Raw genomic sequence first — 25,341 nt, 5'->3', positions numbered from 1 at the left:
ACTTATCTTTACTGTCAACATTTTCTACCACAAGCAGGAAACATCTTATTGATAAGGAAACTGAAACTCAAAGAGAGTAAGTAACTTGTCCAAGGTCGTACGTTCAGAACTATGAGCCGCGTGTGTCTGACACTCAGTCTTCTGCATTTCCTACTTGTTGTTCCTCTTGGGAAACTGAGGGCTTTCCACTGTGCTCTGAACTCTGTGCGTACGTGGTTCCCTTGGCTCTGGCTGGAGTGTCATAGACCCTGCCGTGGAGGAGGTGCATTGTTTGAAGGTGAGTGCCACGGTCATGTGGCACATGTTTGAGGTTTGCTTTCTCAGCATTTGTCCTCCTGCATCAGGCGACATGGCCGGAAGTTGCGAGGTGGGGGGATTTTCCCTTCATGCATTCATTCCTTGTTTGTCTTGCTAGGTGTCCTGTCTTTATGGTCACAGTGATTGCTTCAAGGATGGTCATAGTTCCTAAGTGGCCCAATTAGAATGAAACTTAAACCTTTAAAATTGACATTTCAGAAGGGTTTTGAGTCATACAGCTCAATTTAAGCTTGAGAGTGGTGAGGGTAGTGCTGTGCCAGGGAGAGGAAAGCTCAGCTGGAAGATGAATAGAGACTGAGTCCTGATATTATGGTTTGATCCTTGATCCAGCCATGCCTGAAGCTGAACCAAACCTTTGGACTTCCAGCTATGTGAACCCATAGGTTCCTTTTTTGCCTGCTTAACGCTGCAGGAGCTGCTTTTGCTATCACTTGTGATGGTAAGAGGCATTCAGTTGACACGGATAAGGCAGAGGTGGTGGTATATTGCAGGTTGGGGAGAGTAGTTGAGAGAAAAGCATATGCTTAGCTTCACAATGCAGGCTTGAAGAAGTGTCGCTATCTCAACAAGCCCATGACATGCATCCAGTTGGACTGATGGGATAGACTGCTTGAGAGCTCTATTTCCCTGCTTCAAATGGATGCAGCATGTGAAACCGGTTCCCCTAAGTGTCACTAGGGGAAGCATTGGTGGGGAACGTTCAGGGTCACAGATTGGAGAAACACAGGCAGATAGAGATAATGTGCTGGCACTCAGGCTTCCCGCAGCCTTTAAAATGGCAGTACATGCGGTGAGTACCAAGAAGGAAAAGAGGAATGAGGCTTTCAGAGCTGTCTTCTTCGAGTACCTCATGGGACCAGCACTGCCAAGAGGCATGCTGGGGACTTTGGCTGAGAGCCACTCCTTGCTGGCTGCAGGGCAACCACTGCCACTCCACAGGATGAGTGAGCTCTAAGAAGGCCCCACAGGTGGCCACACTGCATGCAGGATCAGGCTTATCTACAGGAAACAGAGGTGGCTCTTGATTCAAAAGCTCCAGAATGACTTTCTGTCCTTAAGTCTTCCTGGAATCAGCTGTTGATAGGACTGAAATTCCCATGAGTAGAAGTGAGATTTGGGCTTGGAGAAACAGCTTTCAGACATTCTTGCTGAAGGATTAATATGGGGCTGTGCAGCAACCGGTCTGCGGTCATTCACTTATTCATCCGACACCCAGTGAGTGAATACATTGTGTGTCGGGTACTGCTCTGGGTGCTGGGGAGCCACCAGCCAACGAGACAGACATTCCTGGCTCAGGGGAGCTCAGATTCTAGCAGATGGATGCAGACGAGAAAATAGGTTTGGGGATAGTATGTTATGTAAGTGCTAAAATAAACAGTACACACTGGGGGAGGCAGAGTGCTGGGAGGGGGTGCTGAACAGGGCCTCCGGCTGGGCTCCTGGGGGACAGGCACTGGAGCAGACCCTTGACAGGGGTGTGAGGCAGCTGGAAGCTGGCCCAGGAGGAATGTTCCAAGCAGTGGGAAAATGAGTGAATCTGCCAGCCTGGTGGAGTCAGCACAAGGACTTCACTAGAGCAGGCCCAGGATGACCCGTGGAGCTTGGAGAAGGACAAGAGGTCCAGGAAGTGAAGAGCCTTGTGGGGCTTGGGGCTTTCACATAGAGTGGTATGAGCCACCATAGCATTTGAGCAGAGGTGGGATGTGATTTGGCTTGCTTTTCTCCCCTCTAATTCTGGGGATTGAATCCAGGGCTTTCACACTGAGCTACATTTCCATCTGCTTTTAAATTTTTTTTAAATTTTGAGGCAGGGTCGCACTCAGTTGCTAAGTTGCCCAGGCTGTGCTTCAGCTTGGAATCTTCCTGCCTTAGAGGGCTGGGACGTAGGCCTGTGAGGCTCTGACTTGCATTTTAAAGCACTGCTCTACCTGCTTTGTTGAGATTCAAATACAAAGGTCCAGACTGAGTTCTGGGAAGCCAGGGAATGGTGCCATGGAATGTGCTCAGGATGAGAGGATGGTAGCATGTCTCAGGGCTGCAGATGAGTGGATGTGGGGTGCAGTCACTGGACATACTCAAAGGTGACACTGCAAGATGTCCCCACAGTTGGGACTTGGGGAGAAGAGGAAAGGTTGAGTTGAGAATAACTTTCAGCAACTCAAGACAGAGATGTTGATGGAGAGAGTTTTGTGCCATGCCTAGAAAATGCCAGGTTTAAAAACGAGACACTACTTTTAAAAAATCAATATTTGCAGCTACTCTTAAGAATGGGAACATCCAGCCAAGTTGGGCCCATGGTCTGCCTGGCTCTCATCAGCCAGAGTTGGTTGGCAAGTCCTTTCAGGGTAGACAGTTTCTTCCTTTCAAGCACCTGCCTGGCTCCTGACGAGTCTGGGTGGGGAAACCTGGGAAGCATAATAAATAGCAAAGTGGTTCTTAAAGAAGAGCAGGTGTCACAAGCACCCAGAGGGCTTATTAAAACTGTGACAGTATGTACCCTCCAAGGTTATGATCCGGGAGGGAAGGTGAGGTAAGCCTGGGAACGTGTCATCCTCACAGTCATCCAGGGGTTGCTGACACTATGCTGCTGGATCAGGGGCCACAGAGAAGGAACAGGTCCTCCCCATTACCACCCTTGTCATGTGTTTGTGATTGATGTGAGGTTTCCCCCCATGAGCTGATGATGGCCTACATGGCAGATGGACCATGATGGGCCTGGGAAGGGAGATGCGGCTCTAGTGGGGGAGTCTAATCAGTGAGGGCGATTGGAGAACTTGGGGAGAGTGTGTTTCAGGCTTGGTAAAGCCAAACTGGGCTTGCTTTGTTGTTTTGGCTTAAAATGGTTTTTCTGGGTCAGGGTCACCAGCAGCTGATGTCAAAGACCCAGAGAATGAGCAGCAGGACCAGGGCAGGGACAGTCTTTTCCAGAGACTCCCAGAGAAAGATGACTAATTCCCTGCAGCCTGCCCAGCCTGCTTGCACAGGCTTTCTTATTTATTTCAATTAAGCTCCAGGCTCATTATGCAGCCACAGGGCTCTGTCTTCTAAAGGGGAAGCAGAATCACATTTCCATCTGCTTCTCCAGCTTGGAGAGCCCTGGGGCACAGGGCTGAGGCCAGTACCACTCTGGGCGTGGGAGGCCAGCGAGAGTTGAGGAGCCTCTTCGCACGGGTCCCCAGTTAAAGCAAGAACGTGACCCATGTGTGAGGAGTGGCAGGATAAGCAATGTGCTCTCTTTCTCCTGACAAAGAAAACATTTCTCCCTACATCTGGTTTGCATTTTTCTTTAGAATTCTGCCAGAAACAATTGTGAAAACAGAACGCAGCCAAAGATGGAAAGAAGCTATCCATTGCTCTGGAATTCTCCATCTGTCCTACTGGGCCCCAAGATAAGACTGAGGAATTCCTTCATGTGAAGTCACCAGGCTTTGAAAACCTTGCAGACAGTACCTGTGGGGATGTTCTTACCTTTGCATGTGGCCTCTAGGACCTTGTGTACCGAACAAGCTCCCTGCACCCCTAGTCCTGGTGAGCCTTGTCTGATTCACATGTATGTACCTCCAGGATTTGTCACAGTTCTCCAGGTCAGCAGTGCTGTGTCCCAGGGCTTGGTGGGGAACAGTACAAATGGGCCACCATCATGAGATTCACACTGCATCTGGGGCAGGCAGGCCATCCGTACATATGATCTCACTGAGTTCAAAGGAGTCATCCGTGTTGGTTCCTGGGAAGCTACACTTGTCCAAGACTTGTGGATGAGGACCTGGGATTTTCTACCTCTCTCCCATTACATGTATAGCATCCTGCTATACATGATGAGTCTGTTGTTGGTTCTGTGTAAGTTGGGTGATATGTGAGCTACTCTAAGCCCTGATCATGGAATGAGTTTACTGATCCATTGCTTGGGTGGTTGGTCACAAGGGGAAGTTTCTAGGTACTGCAGCTCCGTACACTGATACAGAGGTGAGGCAACCTGTGGTGGCCATCACTGGTCCATACTGAATGTAGCGCCTTCTCAAGGACCTACAGGGTGTTAGAAGACAGTAGAAGCCTTACTTTAGGTGGGTGACCAGTAAAGGCTCTTTAGAGAAGCAAGACCTTGGACATGGGTAGAGGCACCAAGCAGGGAAGGAGAGAGGCCAGAGTTCTTGGGAAAAGATCAGCATATGCCAAAGTCCAGAGGAGAGAAGGAATGTGGCCTGTTAAGCAATGGAGAGGGAGGGAGGGAGGGAGAGAGAGAGAGAGAAAGAGAGAGAGAGAGAGAGAGAGAGAGAGAGAGAGAGAGAGAGAGAGAGAGAATGCTGGACAGAAAAGGAGTACAGAGTGATAGAAGGGGCAGATGGGTGTCCTGTGGAGAGTGGATGATCTACTCCTGGTTTAGCTTTGAGAATATTCATCTGGTCATGACTGGATCCATCCTTTGTAGAGCTCATGTCAGGGAGGGGTTGGCATGAATGGAAGGGGTGTTGACAGCTATTGAAGTGACTTGGTTGGGTACTGGTCTGCTTTGGTGCTATAATTAAATATACCAAATGGGAGGCCTTCCATAAGACAAATTCATTATCTCACAGGACTGGAGGCTAAAGCCCATAATTAAGGTATGGACAGGGCTGCTCCTTCTGAGGACTGTGAGGGAGAACCTGGGCCATGGCTCTTACCAGTCAGTGCCTTGTGGTCTGTTGGCCATCTTTGATGTTTGTTAGCTTCTGTTCCACCACCCCAATCTCTGCCTTCGCCTTCATATGTTATCTCCTTGTATGTGTTTCTGTCACCAAATGCTCACTTTTTATAAGACCCTAGGCATGTTGGATTAGAGCACACCCTAATGGCCTCATTTTAACTCAGTCATCTGCAAAAGCCCTGCATGCAAACAGAGTCACAGACACAGGTACTGGGGCTAGGACTTCAGCGTCTTTTGGGGACGCCTTTTGATTTGTAATAAAGTCTAAGAGTACAGGTTGGTGGGGGTGGGGTGAATGGGATAGATCCAAGGTACACAGGAAAGGTGAGTTCAACAGGATGAAGTGATAGATTCAGTGTGTGGAGCGGTGGAAAGACTTAGAGCTACACTGCCCACAACTGAACCGGAGACCACGTGGAGATAGCTATGGTCTGAATGTTGATGTTCCTCTAAATTTGAATATTGAAACTCAGTACTGAATACAATGGTATTAAGAAGTGGGGCCTTGGAGATGTGGTTCTTGGCAGGCTTCATGAGAGGGCTTTGTGAGCTCCCAGCCTCTTCCATTACATGGGGATGCAGAGTGCGAGACAGCCAGCTGGTCCCTCTCTCAAGTTTCCCATTCTCCAGAATCAGGAGCAACCTATTTCTGCTATTTATAAGTTATCCAGTGTGAGGCACTTTGTTACAGCAACCCCAGCAGACTAAGACTGGATGCTGCTAATATGTACAGTGTGGTTCAGCAGGGGCTGGGAGACTTGGAGTCTATTTCTAGGACATCTCAAATGAGGCTGCTACTAGGCAGGAGGCATATGCTGAACAGTCAGAATTTAGAACCTTACCGTCCAGTATGAATGTCCAGTATGGACACATGACTGTCAAGTATTTCAAATGTGGCCAGCCCAAATTGGAGTGCACTGTTCATGGTATGATCAAAAATAGGGTGGCTCTACAGTTTAAAAAATTTATTACAGAAGAAGACCCAATTATCACTAATCCCCCTGAAAGACTCCAACTCATTTCAAATATACTTGTCCTTGCTCCCCCATTTGATCCTGGTTTAATCAATTTTACCTGAGCAATTATACTCATAATCTTCTTGTTTTTTTTTTTGGTACCGGGGATTGAACTCACAACCTGGCTTTTGCTAAGCAGGTACTTATGCTGCTGACTAAACCCCCGGCCCTATGCTCATAATCTTATTGGTTGACCATTGATTGCTCTGTCCCACCTCATGCCCACCTTGCGATTTCCCATTTTTTCCCACCTTAGACCCTCCTCACCTTGTGGCTTTGCTCTATGAAAATCTCTAAAAAGAACATGGCCTTTGGCAGCCTGCTTGGGTCCCTTTCTGTCTCTCTCTCAGACAGAAGCTTTCTCTCTCTCAATGAACATTCTGATCTAAAAACAAAATGAAAAAACCCTCACTTGTTTCATTGTCTCTGCCACTTTCTGAAGCAGTTATGGAAGTCCCCTTTCCTGAGTGCCATTAGTTGCACTGTTGTGACCACCTTGGTGGCCTGAGTTGCTCTAAAATGCTTACCTTTCATGGTCATTTTTTACTTTGGGGAGGAGCCAGAAGACACACAGAGCTGGATCTGCTGAGTGGGTTGGATGAGGACACACTGTAATGTTTTTATTCAGCAGAAAGTGCCATAAATGTTTGATCAATGAGGTCTGACAAAAAGTGCAGAGGGTGCTTAAATTTTAATCACTTATTACAGTAAGAGATACATTGCCCTTAATTCCCCTCTAAATACTCAAAGTACTCCCCCAGCTCTAAACACACGTATCCTATCATTTTTGGCAATGCATTTTTTGATTACCCCTTGTGAGTGTAAAATATACACCAGATTTTTAAACTTAATCTGAAAACAAGATTTTAAAATAGTAAATTAATTAATTTTTACTATTGCAGCATTAAACTCTTTCAAATCATTTAGGGCCCAAATAAGTAATACCATTAAAACTAATTTCATCTATTCCTTTTACTCTGTTTAGTGTGGCTACTAAAAAAAAATAGAGTTCTACATGTGGCTCTCATTAGAGTTTAAATAATGTGTCTCTTGGACAGCCCTGCTTAGCGCTTTGGTCTCTGAAGCCTTGGCTCCCATACCTCCTCCTTCTGGAAGCTTCTCGACCACTCCAGCTAAAGATGTTTCCCACAGGCATTTCTTCTTCAAAGACTATTTTCATTCACTTATTACTCATTGCTTTGCTTGGTAGCTATTTGGGTCCATGTCTGTTCACAAGAAGATTCTGGAGTTCCCCAGGCAGACAGCATCTCACTGTCTCTCCCACAGCTGTGACATGGAGCCTGTCATTTTCTTCACAGGCAGTGACCTTGATGGGGTGAATTGTGCTGAGGCTGATTCTCTGCTGGGGGCCCCTTGAGGGATTTCGGCTGAGGCCAGGATAGAACTTGCTCCTAGAGACCATGCCTGATGGGATTTGGCGGAACCACACACACAGGCTTGGAAGAACCCCAGTCTCTGGACAGAGAGAGGGAGGCTGGACCGGTGGCTCAGATGGAAGAGTTCTACACACCTTCCCCGCTCTCTGCCCTCAGCCACAGGTCTGCAGAGGATAGGGACCTTGCACTAAAAGACCTGGCAAATTGGTGGCTCTCCCTCTTTCCTAGTTCTCCCTTTGCTGAGGACAGAAAGCTGTGGAACCTGTGTGCTGTCTCACAGCAGTGGCCTTCACATTTCTCTCTGCTCGCTCTCACAGCCTCTGCTTCCTGCCTGGCACTGTGGTGCAGGACCCATGTCAGTTCCTCTTCTGGGCCTCTGGGGTCCGCTCCTGACAGACATCCAAGCCCTCGCCAGCTGGGGGTTTTGATGGCTGCTATTCCTTCTTTTCCTCCCCCACGTCCTGGTGAAAGTGGAGATGCAAGCTTGGCTTTCAGGGTGCTACAGACGGGGTGCATCAGAAGCCAGCTCTGAGATGGAACTGGGGTGCTGGTCCTGTGAGAGAGGACAGGAATTAGCAGAGGGTAAAGTCAGGTCCCACAAATCCTCGGGCCTGCTGGGAGCAGGGAGCAGGTGTTGCCTGTCACCACGGCCATCCTGGGCTAGGCTGGCCTGCCCTTTCTGGCCTTGCCTCTCTTGGTACCCGAGAGTGGGCTGCTTTGGGCAAGGCATGACCTTAGGTCATGTCTCTCCTGTGAGGTAACCCCAAAGGAGCTGACATCAAGGGTTGGCTGCTGACATCAGCCCCACATGGCCCCTCCTTGAGGTGAGATCACAGGCCCCAATCCTGGAGTGAAGGCATGGGTGCAAGTGTGGGTGGAAAGGTGATTTCAGGATGCACGGTATTGGTGCAGGGAGAAGGGTTACCGCTGGGAGAAGCTGGGCTCTGTCCTCAGCACCTCTGCCCAGGACACTCTGCTGAGGGGTGGGTTGGTTTTCCTCCCGTATAGAGGAAGCCACGTAGTGGGATGACCTCAGGGCTTCTGACACAGGGTCCTTGAGGGGAGGTCCTGTTCTGGCCCTCAGAGGAGTCAGGCCCAGGGCTTCAGAGAAGCAGCTCCCTGGCCCTTTCATCAGCATCTTCTACTGTGAGTGGTTGGAGCACTGCTGTCTGTACCTTGCTATTGCTAAGGCCCTGGGGACAGGTATGGGGTCTGGCTTGGTCTGGGCTCTCAGCACTCTGTGCAGAGTATGTGCTCAGCTGGTGGCTGTTAGGGTTCTAAGGAAGAGGCCAAGAGGAGGGAAAGGGGGACATGTACTGCTACTTACCAAGACTTCACTCCTGGTGTGCACCCGGGAGTACATCCAAAGTCAAGGTTGCTTTGAACCATCTCACTTTGTTGTAATGAAGCAGTTTCTGTTTACCATGAAGTTCCTTTTTAGTCTTAGCACCCCATGGCACCAGTGTTGTCTGCACGTTCGCCCCATTTTAAAGTTGAACAGAATGAGACCCAGAGAGGAAGATGAAATTTCAGTGGGCAACTAGAAGGTGGCAAGGGTAGGACTTGCACCCAGACATTGCTGGTGTCCGAGCTGAGGACCTACGCTAGAAATATGGCAGAGAGAAGAGCAAGCAGCTTGCGGGTTGAGCAGTGAAGAGGGGAAGGTGGACAGCATGGCCAGGAGGCTTGTGTTGGCAGAACTTAGCTCCATTTCCTGGTTGGACTGGCTGCTTTGAGGCCACAAGCCAAAGCCAGCGAGAGCCGGGTTGGTCTGTGGTTGAGAATGAACGCCTACTGGTCACAGGATGGGTGGTTGGTGAGGGCTGGTCCCGAGCCTGGGAGACTCACTAATGCTTCTGGATTTTCAAGACTTTCCCCTTGAGAAGCACCTTGGACTTTGGGGAGGACGTGGGGAACTTTGGTGAAAGATTTAGTCCCCACAGAGCCCCCAACCCACAGTCCTCCTTGGCACTTGTGCCCTGCTCTGCAATCACCCTCACTGGGAACAAAAGTCCTTTCTAAGCTCTCACAACCAGAGCCTGGAACTTGAAACCACAGTTTGTCCACCTCCTGAGACTTCCAGTGATGGAGCCAGCCTCATTAAAAGAGGGGAGCTGAGGTAAAGTGAAATAAAGCCCTCCCCATAAATGTCATTTTTATGGGGCCATTAGCACACTAATCTTCTGTGGGATTCTGCCAGGACCTCAGATGCCCAAGATCCTCGGCCAGATCCCAGGAAGGCAGCCAAGGTACAGGAATGAGTAGCTGTCCCCCCTCTGATTTCTGTAGGCTTTGCAAGATTTGGGGAGCTGAGATGTGATAGGGGGCAGCGGGGAGGAGACACGGTTACTGAATGAAACAGTGCTGTTATAAAGGGAGGCAGAAAATGAGAAACCCTGGGGGAGAGGAGCACAGCAGGGCTTGGCACCGGGAGTCTGTGCTGCATCATGAGTGGGATGACCAGCCAGGGCTGGCCAGGGTCAGGACCCGGATGTAGATGGGCAGCAGGAAAGAGAAAGGGTAAGGGCGTGGGGAACAAAGCACTGACTGTGGCTGGACCATTCCCACTCCTGTCTCAGTGCTCACAGCAGTGCTGGGAAGGGTAAGCTTGCTTGTTATAGGAAGAGAAGCAATAGTATGATATGATGGCAGCTCTGGTCCTTTTAGAATGACAGCAGGATCTCCAAGTCACCCCCAGACTCCAAGAACTGTGGTCTTCATTTTCTACATGATTGCTTGTTGCATGTTTTTCTGCAAGGACTCCATGAGAAGATTCTCTGGGTGCCTGGTCACACCCGACCACCAGCCTCCCTGAGCACACTCTGATTCCAGTAACAGTGCCGATGTATTTGCATTTCAAAGAGGAAGAAACTGAGGCACATGCAGTTAAATGACTGGGCTGATGCTCCATAGGAGACAGAGTTTGACTTGGGAAAATCTGACTGTGTCCAGAACCCTTGTAATAACCACTGGGCCTCTTCCAATGGCACCCCATGACTGTTACAGTTGCCCTTATAGACATTGCCCACCACCCAGTGCCAAGGAGTCCTGTGAGGAATGAGAAGGGAAAGAACTGAGGCTTGAGGGCCCCCCTATGCCATTCTGCCTTGTGTAGATGCCATGGAAATGAGCAGGCATGGCGGTGCCAGTTAAACTTCATTCATAGAGCGGTTGACCAGTAGGTAGAGTGGCCAGATCAGATATTGCACCTGTTAAATCTGGCAACCTTAGGTGAACAGACTTGAGCATGACCCACTGTTGGCCAAATTCTAATCTAGCGAGTGCATTTTTTGCATTTTATAGTCATTCGTTTAATTCTCTAGAAAGTATCAGTATGTAAGGAGTTATTGTCATTTGACAAATAGGCAAGTTGCATCAGAAAGGTAAAATAATCTGTCCAGTTTATACAGATGTAAAGGCCAGAGCTAGGTTTTGAACCTATGGGTTCTAGTCTATGACCTTGTATCCTCAAGCAGAGGATTATATCCCCAAACTCTGAAGCGCTTATGTAAAGGGCCAGTGCTGCTAGCAAACTCATGAAGCTGGAACCTCTGTGCTGGTTACTTTTCTTTCACTGCTGAGACAAAATACTTGACACCCAAAATGAAGGAAGGAGAGGTTCATTTAGCTTACAGTTCATAGAGGTTTCAGTCCATAATCAGCTGGCTGGCTTCAAGGCAGAGTGGTACATGGCAGAGGCCAACAGCTCATGACAGCAGCAAACAGTACTAGCAACAAGAGAAAAAGTGGAGGAGCATGGAGAGAAGATTCTTTATGTCCCGTACATTGTGTGTAGGCCACATCCACTTGGGTGCCCCCCTAATCCCAGCATTGGAGCACGAGTCATTCACAAAGCCTAGAAGCCTGCCTCCTTGACTACACAAGGCTTTGGGGGATATCCAGACTCGAGACCATAACATCCTTCCTTCTTTCCTCCTTGTTCTACCCTTCTGAAAGCAATTGCTTTTATCTGACTTCACTTGATTAATGAGGGGAGCAAAGCAGAGGATAAAGAACATGGCAGGTGGATCTGTTGGAGCTTTGTACTTCTGAAGCACTTAGCCTCATATTAGTGGCTTTCTTAGAGTGTATGGCAATAATTACATGCTCCTTGTCTAAGTTGACCTCACCTGGTCTAATGCAGCAGGAGAATTGCTACAGGGCCATGAATTCTGCACTTAAGTGTAGGGCTGTGAATCTCACCAGTAGTGTGAGTGTTTGTGTAGAGGGGTGGTTTTGTCTCCTAGGAAATGTTTGGAAATGTCTGAAGACACTTCTGGTGTCATAGTGATATGCTATTGAAATGAATGAGTCCAGGAATATCACTCAGCACCCTGTGATGCACAGGTCAGCCTCTCACATCAAAAATGTCAAGAATGACAAGGTTAGGAAACCTTGGTCACTGGGCAAAGCCATCAGTGTAATAATGTTCAGATGTATTTGCTTCTGTTTTAGTCCATTTGTTCTGCCAAAACAAATCTGAGGCCAGGGAGTTTATAAATAATATATTTTACTTTTGAGAGTTCTGGAGGCTATCAAGGTCCTACCAAGGTATTGGCAGGTTCAGAGTCTCATGAGGGCCTGGACTTTGTTTCCAAAATGGCACCTTGAATGTTGCTTCCTCTGGAGGGGACCAGTGCTGTGTTCTCACATGACTGGAGGAGAAAAGGGATGAAACTCTCCCTCAAGCCCTTTTATAAGGGTCCTAATTCTAGCCAGATGGGTTCTGACCTCTTGGTGCAACCATTTAGGCCTCACCTTTTAATCCTATCAAATTAGTAATTAGGTTTGGGCCAGAGATGTAAATTTGATCCTCTCCTTTGTTTTTGGCCCTCTGCTGCGATGGCTCTGCCCTATTTCTTGGAGGTGGACAGTGGAAGGCTGGCTAGTGAAGGCTTTATGGTGTAGACCACTAGCTGTCTTCTCTTCTTCCCTATATTATACCCTCCAGACACAAAATCTCTACCGCCTTCGCCATACCTGCTACCTCAATCAGAGTCTAAACAGAAAGGTACAAATCTCTTCACATATTCCACAAGGAATACATGTGGGACAAGGGGATGGACTCAGGCAGAAGCAGGTTGTCAGAATCCAGTGGCCAGGGCGGCCCAGAAGGCAGGGGCTATGCTTGGCTGTCTGCGGGGACTGGCATGTGGAAAATGTTTTCTGCAGAATGGGCAGGGTACCTAGGAACAGACAGACTCATTGGCATCTCCTTTCCTCCTGCCTGTTTCCCACCAAGACCTCCAAGTGGACACAGGGACTCCTCCAAAGTCCCAGGATTTGGGAGACACAACCCCAGAGAGCTCTTTCCATACACAGAGCCCAAAAGAGGGAAGCAGAGCCCAGCAAGCTGAGGACTGGCCCACCACAAGGAGAAGGGAAGGGTTTCTGGTCGGGGAAAAGAACTCTCAGTGCCCTCTCAGAGTCTCCGGAAAGGGGCTTTGAATTCAGAGCTGATGTGCTCCAAGGGTCCATGATGACCTTTTGGGCAGGATATGAGGATGGACCTTTTGTGATTCTGTTCAGGAAGAATCCACTTTGAAAGATGAGTCCTCAGAGCAGCAATTCACCTGCTTCAGGATCCCCGGAGCACAGAGCTAACCATCGAGCTCCACAAGCGATCTGTGAGGGAAAGAGGAACGCGATCAGCAGCTGTATTTTAGCAGAATTCCTGTGGTCCTTCTGTGCTCTGCAGTCAGAGCTGCTGCTAAAGACCCGCTCCCGCTGGCACTGCTTTGTAGCCCTGGCTCCTGTGCGGCCCTCACTGTGTTGGTAAGCTGTCGAGGGAGCTGAGGCACTGCCATCCTCTGTTTTGCAACAGTTTCCTTCCAGTGTGGGAGGACATCCCATGGGTATGTTAAATTGATAAACTAGAGTCTTTAACATAGGAGGAAAATCAGCTGTTGTTTTTCTCTTTCCCTTTGGAAGAGTTGTAGGGGTGTGAGTGTGTGCGTGTGTGTGACTGGAAGAATGTCATACATCCCATATGCATCTATTTTCTATTGCTAATGACACAGGACCACAGGCCTGGAGAGATGGAAAGAAAAGAGGTTTATTCTGGCTTCCAGTTCTGGGAGGGCAAGTGTGTCTCCTTGTTGCAGAGGACCAAACCAGGGCAAGATCCTATGGAGAGAGACAGGGAGCAAACATGTATACAAAGTGTGACCAAAATGTATGGTGACGACTTAAATTAGAAACATTATTACTATAAAAGACACATTGTCATTAATCCACATCAAAATACCACTTCTTACCTTTTCACTTTCTGAAGCAGTTCTGGAAATCTTTTTCTTTCTTTCTTTCTGAGACAGGTTTCACTATGGAGTTCAGGCTGGATGGACTTAAATTCACTTCATAGCTCAGGCTGCCTTAAACATAGAGCAATCCTCCTGCCTCAGCCTCCCGAGTGCCAGGATTTGAAGCATGTGCCATCATGTCCGCCTGGAAATTCTCTTTCATGAGTGCTGTTAGTTGTGTTGTTATGGTTGCCTTAAAGTCATGAACTGAATCAAAACATTTACCTTTTATGGCAACTTTGACTTTGGGGAAGAGCCAGAAGTCACATCGTACCAGATCTGGAGAATAAGGTGAAGACAGTCAATGTTTTTATGTGACAAAAGTTGCTGTAGACATTTTGGATCAATTTAGCACACTGAGACAGTCACAAAAAGAAACTCATGGAAAGAGGACTTTTAGGACTGCTTCCGAAAGTGGCAAAAATGATGTGGAAAATGTGCCGGAAGCACCAGGGAGAATGCTGAAGGGGATTCATGGCGGTGTGTCTTTTACTGCAATGCATTTTCAATCTGAGTGTTTGCTGTATTTTTGATCCTGTCTTTTAGGTATGTTCTGTTCTCTCCCTCTTATAAACCACCAGGACTCAGTCATGAGGGTTCTACCCAGGTGATTTTATCTAATCCTAATCACCTCCCAGTGCTCCATTTCTAAACCATAGGTGCTCCATTTTTTAAACCCACCTGTGGTTTCTACCCTCTTACTGCATCCCAGTGAAGATTAAATTTCAGCACACAAAGCTTTGACATATCCAAGTCATATCTGAACCAGAACACACCCAGCACAGCTCAGTGTCGTGATTAAAAAGAAGTTCTTTGGATGCGTTATTGGATATTTCTAATTTCCTGAGTGGTCATGCAGACCATGTTATTTTCTGGATACCCACTAAAGGTCAAACCCTTGGAGTACGCAGCCTCAGTTTCTCACAACAACACTGCAATGAAGGAACCACTATCCCCATTATATACATGAGATACAAAGCCAAGGGAGGTGAGATAATTTGCCTGAAGTTACAGAGCCTGTGAAGGAGTAGGAACAGGATAGACAACATACTTTCAGATGAAACTTCAAAATAAATTCATTTTTCTTGCCATTCTTCCAGGGGGATTATGGATCAAATTAATATTTAAATACTCAGCTAGGTTCTATTTCTAGTATAACCATAACCTCCACTGACCTGTCCCTGGTGAAATTCATGAGAATTATTTTTTTAAAAAGTACACTGAAAAGGACCCCAAGGCACACAGCAAATGAAGAAACATTTATTGCTATTGAAGAAAAGCTACTAATATTTAGTAAGAAAGTGACCAAGCTCTGCTCCCTCCCTTTGCTCAGCAAAGTAGTATCTTTATTCCAGAAGGATATACAGGTTTGCTCTCCTCCAGCTCCCCTTCTGAGGCCAAATGCCTCAGGAAGAAAGTGTTTCCCACCTGTCCCAGCTATCTGTCTCAGACTAGGTTTTAGGGAAATGAGGCTGACAAGTGTAGCCTCTCTTCTTTCTTCCAGCCCTACTCATGGTTCCAAACCCCTTTCTTAGGTCCAGTGCCACTGAAGATCCTGGGGACCACCATCCTGATTTGGCGAGCGGTTCTAGGCTAAAGAGAGAGAACGTAACTTAGGACTACAGCCCCTCACCCATCAAGTGCCAAGCGTCAAATGTAATGAAGATGAAAGTGTGCCATTGTCTCTGTTCTTAGCTCCAGGGTCTTGTCTCAGAGACTTCCACTGAGGGAGGAGCAGATCGTAGAACAGAGATCTACATATGTCTCTGAAAAGACACAGATTGCAACAAAGTGTGAAGGAGGTTAGGTCTAAGAATTCTCAAAAAAGCAGTGAAGTTTGCAGTGAAGGATAGTTTGGATGAAAGATTTTTGAAGACAGTGGTCAAACTACAGATCAACAAGTTTTCCAGGGAGAAATAGGGAGATAACTAGGAAGCACCTCCAAGGTCAGAAAAAATCTGAGACGCTAACCTCAGCATCTATTTCTTCAAAGGAAGTGTATTTTGATTGGAGCAATCTGTGATGCAATTTATACATCATTGTTGAAAATAGGTAGAGTGATTAGCAGGGCTTCACAGCTAGTTATGGTCAAGGAAGAAGAAAATCAAAGGAAGTACATTCACCCTTTGTCAAGGAATGAGACTACAGACATTCCCTAGACTGTGACTCTTGGAGACAACTTCACAAGTTTCACTGCGTGGAGCAAAACGGACTTCACAGGCAGACATTAAATAAATGCATGGCACAAGTGCCTGCTAGTCAACTGCCAGGTCGTAAGTTCAATCCTCAGTACCCAGGAAATAAAAATAAAAACAAGTACTAGATAAACGCACAGCCATTTAACAATTACACATCCAAGGAATGGCACAGAGTTGCTGTGATTCTGACCTACAGTGTTCACTTCTCAACAAACAACAACAACAACAAAATTATAAGAGATGTGAAGAAGCCAAAAGTATGGCCTCTGTATTGCAGTGAGAGAAAAGACCACAGAATTCTTAGCTTTAACAAAAGCGTTAAATTGGACATTACATATGTTTTTCAGAGAATTAAAGGAAATCATAATTAAAGATATAAAGAAAGTTATGATGACAATGTCACATCAAGTAGCTAATATTGGTAAAGATAGAAATTATGAAAAAAGAAAGAAAAACTGATTTGAAAAGTATTACAAAAGAAATTCATTTTTCATTCTGCTCAACAGTGAATCAAATTGCGAGAAGAAAGAATGAGTGAACTGGAAGATAGATCAATAGAGACTATTCAACCTAAAAATACAGAAAGAAGAATGAGAAAAAAAAAGACCCTCAGAGAAATGTGAAACATTATTAAACACACAAATATATACATAATAGGGGTATCAAAGAGAAGAAAATCTTAACATATTCAGTCAGCTCAATAAACTATAAACAGGAGAAATATAAAGAGATTCACAAATAGGTACATCATAATAAAAATACTGAAAGTCTAGACCAAGGAGAAACTATATATTTGGTACTAGAACTGAGCTACATTCTCAGCTTTATTTATTTATTTATTGAGATAAGCTCTTGCTAAGTTCCCAAGTTACCTCATCTAGGCTTGAGTTTGTGATCTTCCTGCTTCATGTACTCCCATATCTGTATAAGGAGAAAATCTTGAAAGCAGCGAAAGAAAAATGACCCAAAACTTATAAGGGAACCACCCTGGTAAGATTGACGGCTGACTTTCCATGGAAAGCGATGGAGGCCACAGGTGGTGGGATAATGTGTTCAAAGTACAGTACTAAAAAGAATCTGTCGATCAAGAATCTTTCATCCACCAAAGTTATCTTCCAAAAGTAGAGACAAAATAAAGATATTCCTAGATAAACAGAAGTTGAAAGTATTTGTTGCAAGCAAACCTACTTGATAAGAAATACTAAAGGAAGTTCTTCAGAGGAAAACATGTAATTTACCCCCAGATAATAACCTGAATGCACATACAAAAGCATCAGCAAATGGAGTTATGCAATTATAAAAACAATATAAATGCACACCACTACTTTCTTCTCTTACCTGAGTTAGAAAGTAATTGCATATATAAATACATACATATATATGTATATATATATATAGCCAACAACTGTACAAAAATAGTACTTCAGTGAGGCTGTACTGAACTAAGGAAATGGTAACTTGAATCCAGAGGGACAAACAAAGGAAACCAGAAATAATAAAAAGGAAGTGTGATATAACAACAGCTTTAAATATATACTGTATTTGCCATCCTTTCCTTTCTTACTTTTAAAAAAGAATATAAAATTATAAAATGTAATAGCAATACACTATTGGGTCTGTAACATTTATGCATACAACATATAAAATTAATAATCCAAAAAGGAAATAGAGAAATATATGAGAAACACTTCTATATCTCACCGGAATTAAGTTAATAGGAACCTGAGGCTGATTTTGGTAAGATATATATAGTGAGCCCTAGAGTAGCCATTAAGGAAATAACTCAAAAATATATAGTGGAAAAAATTGTTAAAGAAATGAAAATGCTTCCTATAGTTAGTCAGAGATTTATTGCAAGGCATTGGTTTAAGTGATGGTGGAGTTGGCTGGGCCAGTACAGAATCCACAGAGCCCGCCATCAGGAGGGGAGGGCTGGACACTCTCCAGCAGGACCTGGCATGCAGTTCGCAGGTGCAATCTCTCCCTCCCGAGGGAAAGCTCAGCTTAACATTTACTGCCTTCCACCTGAGTGAAGCCACCAAGATGACGGACAATAATGTGCTTTACTTCAGGTTAACTGATTGTCGATGTTAATCACAGCTACCAAACACCTTCACAGAGACCCTTAGATTAATATTCAATTAACTAATTGGGAACTTGAGCCTAGCCAAGTGGACACATAACACTGACCATTCTCTGAATAAACTTCTTTTGCCTACCTTTTTTTACCTCAGGGCTAGATTTTTGGGGTAACCCGAACTAAGATTCATTAACTCCTCCTACAACACCTTTTCTTACGTGGCTCTGCATACGGTATGCCATGTTTCTGACAAAGGGGACAAAGCTTGTTTTGAACCCAAATACTGTCCTGAACAGCCCATGTTCTTAAAAGCCTGTGGATTCTTTGGTTTTCTTGTCCGGAACCTTATACATTTGGAGATTGTGTCAGTTCTCTCTTGGATGCTGTTTGCTCATGCGAGGCCAAGTTTGACACATTATTTTGGCCGCCACAGCCCCTGGATCCATAGCTGGTGTTTTCTGTCATCACCTCTGCTAAGCGTCCCAGGATCCAAATAAATAGAGTCTCCCCTGAGTAGTATTACAGCTCTCCGAAGAAGGTATTCATGAGAAGGTTCCTGATTTAACATTTTCCCGCCATTTCCCCTGAGCCTAACATGAATATTTTCACTACAAGGCCTAACTCAGGACAGAAAAAGAGCAGATAAACATTGCCATATGTTTTTTAGCCTTGCAGAGTAGTTTTAGTGAAGCGATACTACTCTAAAAGCTTCATTTGAGAATCTCTTATCATTTATAGCTATTAAAAATAGAAGAAGGCACTTGGCTTGTGGGCTGGTCTATCCATTCCCTCTATGACTTTCATTATTTCCATTGGAAAAATGCATCAGGGCCTTATATAGTTTGAGGAGTGTGTGTAGGGCTGGGACCAGGAGCCAGTAAAATATTGGTTATGTTTATTTATAATAACAAGAGAGACCAGTTATCAGTGCAGCACCCTGGGCATGTGCTGAGTGGCTTGCATGCTGAATCTCAAACTTATCAAGGAGCTACAGTGTTTAATCCCACTCCCAAGATAAAGAAGTAGAGGCCTGGCAGGCTGAACAAGTGGCACATGGTCTCACAGATTTGACCTGTCTCCCTAAGAATCTGGGGTTCATTCGTTTAGCTCCTGTACCACAATGCTACATCTAATTAGTTTCTATTGCCCCCTCAAACTAGAGCAGACAATATAAAACTTGTTTACTAGCAGTTTTTGGTTCAGATTTTCTAGAGGAACAGAATCAATAGAAAAAATATGTATAATTATAAAGGGGATTTATTAGGCAGGCTTACAGCACCAGAGGCGCAAGCATTCACTATAGCTGTCTGCAGGATAAGAGTCTGCAAAATCCACAATGGCTACCTGTGCACTGGAGAGCTGGAAACCCAGTAGCTGATCAGTCTGAGAAGCTGGAAGTTGTAGAATCTGAAGAGAGATCAAGGATACAGCACCAGTCTGAGGTTGAAGGCCTGGAAGCTTCTTGGAGGGTCCCTGGTGTGAATCTACATTGGAAGGCAGAAGACACTGGAGTCTGATATCTGCAGCAGCAGCAAAAGATGCACTCATTCCAGTAGAATGGAGCTTCCAAAACACATGGGCCAACTTTCTTCTTCTTTCCTTTGTATTTCATCTAGGATCTAAGCCTATTGGATGGTGCCAACGACAGCTGGGGTGGGGCTTCTCCCATCAGTTGGCTAGCCTGCATGCCAGTCATCTCCGGAAATATCCCACAGTGTGCTTAACTACTCTGCCAGGCATTTCCTAACACAGTCAAGTTGACATATGATTAATGGTCACCTCCCTACTATGCACAGAGGTGGCCTTGTTTGAATGTAAGCAGCTCAGAGCTGGCATTTAAAGTCATTGTTGCTTTTACCTAGGTTCAAATGAAAGAGAGTAAGATTTGGAAGGACCAGTTAAAATGAGAATCTGTGTTCCCACTGGGAAACAATGTTTCTGTTTCCCTGTCATTTGCCATATAACCTTTGTGACATGGAAACCACGTCACTTAAGACAGGAACTTATTCTCCTACAATTCATTAAATGATTAATTTTCTTCATATTAACTTAAAATGAGCCCATTTAAAAGAGTACTTTTTTTCCTTGAAAGCATTGCTCATTATGCTATCATTTTAAGTAATTAAATCAGAATAAATGGCTCTGTGAAGCTATTTTAATGTAACATCTAATTATATCTGACCTAGACTGTGAACTATAATCATTAAGTACATGAACTGTGTAATGTTCTGCACATTCCTTAATAATTTATATTGCAGAATTCAGCTGTGTGGAGCTGTAAGCATCTTCTAAGACACCTGTTATCTGCCTTGGATTGCAGAGATGACCTGTCTGTCAGTGGACTTCCCAACTCAGCACCCTCCCCATGTGAAGCACTTAGCGTGAGGCTAGCACGTAGCAGCTGACAATAATTGGTAGTTCTTGTTATTGTAAATAGAGATAACCAAAGTCTGGAAGGGCTCAATTCCCAGAGGAGGACGAACTGTGTTTGTTTCTATTTTTGATGCACATTAATTATTTCAACAAGGAACTCAGAACAATTCAGTGAGGTGGGTAGCACTGACACACTTCTGGCAGTGGAAGTATTTTCTGAATCTGACGTACACTGGCTTCGATGGGGTGGATGCCTCCCCCGAGGGGCTCATTCTGCAGCTCAGAAGGTGTTTGGACCACCAGAGTGGCTTTCAGGCTGTTCTTGGAAGGCCCCTCTATGTTTGCAGTTGCATTCACATTTCAAAGTCTCCAACTTGGCCATGGGAATGTGTTTTTGGCCCAGGCTCAAGAGGAGACCTCTCCAAAACCAGGAGGGCTGTTGCAAACCAAATTTGTGAAGACACGTCAGTGTGACAGTGTTTGTTTTTGAATCTGTGAGCAAGGAATTAAAAAAATATTCCATTACAGTTACTAAAACCAGTCAAGTTTGGACCTTTTTCTCTCTTCTTCTTTTGCATATACCATCCTTCTGGAATTTCATAATCATTTTTTAAAAATTTATAAACATGTACGCTTTGGGAAATAAGATGTTTGCTTCCATTGCCTCCTTTTGGAGGAGAGTAGAAAATAAAAGATTTTGGTTTCTAAAATGAAAGTACAAGTCAACCATCTGTTCCCTGCCAGTCTGAAAAATTCTGGGAACTGCAAAGTTTTTCATTACTTGTTTGTTGTTAAAACCTGCCCTGACCTCCTATCATTGCCCACTAAGCCTGACCTCCCGTGATGCTACGGGCTTCTGCACTTGTGTGCATACTCACATGTCCCAGAGCAGCAGTGTTAATGCATTGGACTATTGGCTGCTGCCTTAGAGTCACTAAGATGTCACACTGTACTCTGCATGTTCTCCTCCCTTTCTAAAATCGGAAAGGTTCTGATTTTCCTAACACCTCTGAGCCACGGGATTTTGATGGAAGATGTGGACTTGGAATAAAGATTATATTAATAACATTTATTGAACCTTCACCATGTCTTAGGCATTTCATATGCATTGTCTCTTCTATCCTTCTTGTAGACTATTCTTATTTAACAGATTGGAAAAATGAGTTCCAGGGAAGCTAAGTGACCTGTCTAAGAACACACAGCTAACATGTCACATCAGCCAAGTATTCTCTTGGGAAGAAGAAGTACTACTATAACATTTAATTTCCTTGAACAAACTAAAAGGATTTAGCCATTATTTAAAATGTCCAGTTCAGAGGAGACTGATTCATCCAGATCATTTATTTTTACTTTATCTTGTGTCATATCCTGTGCATTACAAATGTCACCTCACCCAGTGCTCGTGGCTTGTGGTGGGGGCGTATATACTTAATACACACCAAGTGTGACCTATGTGTTCTTGCCTGTTTGAGTCTCACAATCACCTTATAAGACAGGGTTGTTCATTATTCTTCTTTCCTACTCCGTTGTGCAGACAAGGGACCTGAGGACGAGAGGTTCGTTAACTTGCTCAGAGGCCATTGTCACCCCTAAGGGCAAGTGGAGATGTGAGAGGATATTGTCATTGCAAAATCATCACCTCTTATACTCCCTCCAGGGCTCAAGGCTTTAAGATTTACCAGGTCACAGGAAAGGATGAAATCATAATCAATGTAACACATCGCAAAAAGAAAACTTTCCAACTGCAACCCTATAAATCTCACCCTCCACTTTATAGAGGCAGCCCCTCAAAGGGAATCTCATTCCTTTCTGGGTTGGAGCCCGAGAATGCCAGCTCTGAGGACCTTATTGCATCAGTAGTGCAACAGTAGTGACTGGTGGTTCTGGGTCTTTTGCTTTCATTGCAAAATCTGGGGTTAATTTCGTGAAAGTGCTTTCTGGGCTTACATGTTAAGTGAAGAGATGCTTACTTGAGTTATTGTACTGTATCGGATCCTTTGTAGGGGATGGAGACAGTGACCCCATGGTAATCAAAGTCTTTGCTCTCAAGAGGCCCATGTGTTGGTGACCGAGGACACGGTCACTGAACAAATAAAGTGCTACTGTGACTGAACATAGTAAGCAACTGAACAGATCTGGGCTTCCATTAGGAGTGATGAAAATGTTCTGGAATCAGATAGGAGGAGCAGTTACAGAACCTTGTGAATATACTAAAACCCACTGAACTGAACACTTTAACTGGGTGATTTTTATCATATGCAAATTGTATTTCATTTTTAAAAAAAGAATATGTCAGGCTGACATGAGATAAGGGAAATAAAAGCAAGGTGTGGGCCTGAGAGTGAGGCAGAGGCACCACGAAGGACAGAATGATCTGGGAAGGTGGAGACAGTGATGGTGACGCCCGCCTGCCTCCTGCTGCACCCCTTCTGGTTCACCATGGGTGGACTGCACGTCCCATTCTCGGCATCTGCATTTTTCTGACTTGATGCCACGTGCTTGTTCTCTCTCAAAAAATCGGCTTCTGTGAGCAGGTATAGTACAACCAGCATACAAAAGCAGAGGATTATGAGTGATATATTCTCTTCACATTCATCTGTTCAAGCCCCAGATCCTCTGTAACTCATATGTGAATGCAATCCTATTTGAAGATGCAGTTTTTAAAGAAGTGTTTAAGGTAAAATGAAGTCATTAGAGTGGGGTCTCATCATTAACTGGCAGTCTTATGCACAAAGCAAGAGGAACCAAGATGTGCACACAGAAAAAAAGACCACAAGCAGACACGGGAAGCAGGTGGCCCTCGTTGGCAATCAACCATAGAGGCCTGAGAGAAATCAGTACTACCCACTGACACCCTGACCTTGGACATCTTGGTTCCAGAACCATGAGAAATTCCTTTCCTTGTTTAAGCCACCTGGCTTATGCTTTATTTATGGCAGCCCTATAAAACTAATCAGGGAGTAATTCAGTGGATGAAATTCCAGCTTCCACCTGTGTAAGTTGGGTTAATGTTGAAGGTCTCCAAGGATGCCAGAATCCATGGATATTCAGTCCCTTAGGTATAGTGGAGTAGTATTTGCATAGAACCTGCAGACATCTTCCCACATACTTTTTAAATCATCTCTGGATTACTCATAATACTGAACACAATGTAAGTGCTATATAAATAGTTGTTATACTGTGTTGTTTAGGGAATAATGACAAGAAAAAAGTCTGTATATGTTTAGTGCAGATGCAATTTTTTTCAAATATTTTCCATGCTTGCTGTTTGTGTTGAGCTTTATAGACCCTACAGACACAGAGGGCCTTCTGCATGTCCTACAACACTTATCAGAGTTCCCAGAGGAGTTAAGTCCACTTATTCACAACACTGGCTTATCCATCCCCTGCCTTGCTCTTTGGGCCTCCTGCCTTGTGTTTCCTAGGCCTCCTCTCAAATGAGCTCTCTGAGCCCAGACCTTGTTTCTAGACCAGCTTTAGGGAAAGCCAAAATTAAAGCAGAGTTTCTTCCAACAGGTGACCATGAGAAAAGAGTCTGCCGGTGAGGCAGAAGTGAAGGAGGGTCCAGGTGGGTACTGAAGGCAGGGAGAGAGCAGGATGAGTAAAGGGAACCAGATGGGTACGAGAGGGACAGTGAGAAAACTTGGAGAGGTTGGTGTGGGGATGCGATGTTATGGGACAGAGCAGCAAACCAAAGTTGTGGGGTAGGAAGGAGCCCAGGAAGCCAGTATCGCTGGGATGGAGTAAGTGAGAGGGACAGCAAGACAACGAGGCCAGAGGAGGGAGGGCCTACAGAGGGGTCCCCATGCACTGGTAGGAGACTAAGGCTTTATCCTGAGTGATATGGGGGCCATGAGTGGTGCTGGGCAGAGGAGAAAGAGGCTAGGACAACACCTGTGACAGGGTGGCCATGATGGCTGTGTTGAGGACAGGCTGAAGATGTTTGAGAGCATGAGCACGGAGCCCTATTGGGCTATAATCCAGGACAAAGCTGGCTTTGGTATCGAGTAGAAGTGGATGCAGGGAGGGATGAGCTGGGAATTTGCTGGTGCATGGCAGGGTAGGGGGCTCTGGAGGTTCGGGCCTGCAGGATGGGAAGACAACATGCTGTGAGATAAGGGTCTACCGCACTGAGATTTCTGCATATTCCATGACCCTTTGTTCCACATAGTCTTTTCAAAGGTGCCTGTGGCCAAGCATGCTGTCACACACATTTAATCCCAGCTACTTAGGAGGCAAAGCAGGAGGATAAGTTTAAGGCCAAACTGGGCTACTTAGCAATGCCCTGTCTCAAAATAAAAAATAAAAGAGTTTGGGGTGGCTCAGTGGTACAGTGTACTAGGTTCTATACCTAGTACCACACAGATGCAGACAGGCACACACGCACACACACACACACACACACACACACACACACACACACACACACACCTATGCACAGGTTTGTGTAGTGAACAGCCTGAGAAGATGTTTGATTTAGATTTGGACTGTCCCCCAGAAGTTTCACGTTCAGAGATGGGGCTTTTGGAAGGTGATTGGATTGTTGGGGTGTTATACTCATTAGTGAACTAATGTATTAATGAGTCCATAATTAAAGGTGCAATTAGGAAGTAGGGCCTGGCTGGAAGAAGTGTGCATTCAGGTGTCATCTCTCCTTCCCCAGCTCCTCTCTTCTCCTTTCTTTTTTTGGGTCTGACATGGGATGAGCAGCTGTCCTCCGTCATTTCTTCCCACTGTGATGTTTCTGCCTCGGAGCCAATTACCATGGACTGAATCCCCTGAAACATGAGCCGGTTAAACCTCTCCTCCTTATGTTGTGTCAGGTGTTTTGTCTCATCATTGGGAAAGTGACTAATATAGAAGATAAATATGGTGTCTCCCTTAGATGAAGGGTATTCTTGCTGACTATAAATTAGAAAAGGCTTAGAAAATTAACAGTCTCCTGCCCCGTGATGTTGCTCATAGTGCTCATCTGGCTT

General features: G+C 45.3%; 2 long non-coding RNA genes across 2 annotated transcripts; one reads left to right on the top strand and one right to left on the bottom strand.

Annotated features, from left to right (window-relative positions):
* Positions 1-80: 80 nt before the first annotated feature.
* On the top strand, positions 81-21,430 carry LOC134478563 (uncharacterized). Its single transcript, XR_010051276.1, has 3 exons — positions 81-277; positions 3,609-3,846; positions 15,247-21,430. It is a non-coding gene; the product is annotated as an uncharacterized LOC134478563 (long non-coding RNA).
* LOC134478562 (uncharacterized) lies at positions 6,564-19,466 on the bottom strand. The gene is made up of 4 exons (XR_010051275.1): positions 19,334-19,466; positions 13,670-13,990; positions 8,740-13,037; positions 6,564-7,965 (listed from the first exon to the last, which is right to left on the bottom strand). It is a non-coding gene; the product is annotated as an uncharacterized LOC134478562 (long non-coding RNA).
* Positions 21,431-25,341: the final 3,911 nt, after the last annotated feature.

Source organism: Cavia porcellus, unplaced genomic scaffold, assembly GCF_034190915.1.
Source record: "Cavia porcellus strain 051 isolate PalLab524CR breed Dunkin Hartley unplaced genomic scaffold, mCavPor4.1 scaffold_13, whole genome shotgun sequence".
NCBI classification, from domain to species: domain Eukaryota; kingdom Metazoa; phylum Chordata; class Mammalia; order Rodentia; family Caviidae; genus Cavia; species Cavia porcellus.
Note: the sequence above shows the minus strand (reverse complement) of the source record. Positions and strands in the feature narration are given on the sequence as shown.